The following is a 2,300-nucleotide window of genomic DNA, read 5'->3' as shown; positions in this document are numbered from 1 at the left end:
TCAACATCAAAGAATATGAACAAATAGAACCATAGGTGAATGATATCCCCATGATAATAGCATAGAAAAATCCATGCTCTCTTGCTGCCACATATCATCCATAAGCATATACCATAATGAAAACCAGAGCCCATGGCATGGATAAGCAAATCAACCCCATCATGCCTCATAAAAGAATGGGATAAACCCTTCATCACATAGAAAAATCCATCAACATGGATCCCATCATGCATAGAAACACCATAAAAATTGGCATGAACCATAACAACATCATGGAGATCACCATCATGTGAATGATCATCACATAAAAGAGCATAAGGGAATCTGCATCCTTCATGAATCATCATGAGAGTACCTACATCTGGAACATCCTGCTCATCATGCACATGATCACCAAAGCATGAGAATCATCGTATCCTCATCGTGATGATCAATAGAATCCAAGAACTCCATAATCATTGTATTAGCATCATGATCAACACCATTATCATATAAGAGAATATCATGGAGATCCATGTCTTGTGAACCTGGAATACCATCAATATGATCGTTATACACATGCATCGTAGGCCCAATCAATGGAACCTCCAAATCCGGATAAAACATGAGCATCTAGAACCTGGAAAAGTAGACTCAACAAGAGCCTGCACATCTGCAACATTGCTAGCCAAAGCTAGCTCCTTAGGATCATCATCAAGAACTAAAGTATCCATGTGAGAAACATCCTCCTCATGAACCATAAGAGCAAAAGCATCATGAAGTACATCATGTACCAAAGGATCCTCATGAATCACATCATCTCGAGCATGTAGAGCATCTACACATGTAGATGTGGGAACAACATCCATAATCACACTATCATCATAAACATGAGAAGAAACCTGGCTCATCAACCATATCACAAACTGCATCATGTGGTGACATCGACTCCACTGAAAAGGAATCACATACTCTCCTCCTCTCCATGAGAACATCAGCCAGGGAATGACCACAACATCCATGTGGTGCCGTCATAACAAGAGACTCCACTCTAAGCACATCATCACAACAATGTTGATGACCATTTGTCAAACCCTGAGACCCATCCGATGCAAAGCTAGGGACATCCGAGAACTCCTCCTGGCATTTCCTGCCTTCCTGGTTCTCCCATGCACCCTCAACCTCCACCATATCCATCCCAACATCATGACAAACAATGCCAATATCCTCATCACTCTCATCTGAGTCAAAATCACTCTCATATGAATCCTCTAACACCGTCACTACTAATCTTAAAGTCTCTATCCTCCTCAAGCTTGAACAAGACTTTCGTCTATGCCCCTCATGATCAAGATGCCACTCATAAGCACTATCTAATGCACATGAATAATGCTCTAATTTTCCCCTAGCTTTCTCCATTCTCCTAGATGATGATGCCCTTTTCAAGGATTTAATAATGGCATACAACTCCTCTACAAGGTCGGCCATGCACCATTTCCTACAATCCTCCCCCTTCTTGCGACAAGGTTCACACAAATATGAGCATGCAGATGTCCTGTGATCCCCTTCAAGGCAAATTTCACACTTATTCTTCTTCTTCTTCTTCTTCTTCCCCATTGATGATGAGGAGTGTGGGCTCTCAACGAACGACGCACCACGCCGACATGAGACCAAGCTCACACACCGCAAAGAGAGCTCGGTGCTATACCGAGGTCCATGTAATGCATAAAACCGGGCTACCCATACAACTCACCACCATCAGATATAGAGGTAAGAAAAGAAACATGATTGCACACACTTTTATCTCCCCACATGACTTCAAAAATCAACATTTCATCAATGTATGTATATGCCCCAAAGAAACAATCCCTTATGTGATTAATCCTTAAAAGAAAAAGTGAAGTGTAACCTCAGAAGTTGGGCTTGCACTGGCAGCATGTCGGATCAGATCAGCTTGTGGACTTTGGATCTTGGAATTTGGACTTAGTAGGTGCAGACTCAAAATCTCCGACTTTCGACTTTGGAATCTCCTATCGGATTTCACTTCCCTTCTAGTCCGGAACTTCAGATCAGTCTGCTGACTCCACTTCCAACTCCGACTTCAGGCTCGAACATCGGACTTGGATCTATCTTCTGGGCTTTGTTTAGAGTTGGAAATTTCTGCTCGGCACTAGGCTTGGATTCCGGAGTCAGTTCAGATTTGACACTATGGACGGTGGAATACTCTGACCCGTCGAAGCCATGTGCACCACCCTTCGTCCCTCGACCACTTTGAAAGTTGGCTTGGCTGTAAATTCCGACCACTCGGTTGTCCAAGAGTT

This window comes from Cibotium barometz, chromosome 30, assembly GCF_041138505.1.
Source record: "Cibotium barometz isolate CiBa-2024 chromosome 30, ASM4113850v1, whole genome shotgun sequence".
NCBI lineage: Eukaryota > Viridiplantae > Streptophyta > Polypodiopsida > Cyatheales > Cibotiaceae > Cibotium > Cibotium barometz.
The sequence above is the reverse complement of the archived record's forward strand: the minus strand, read 5'-3'. Positions refer to the sequence as shown.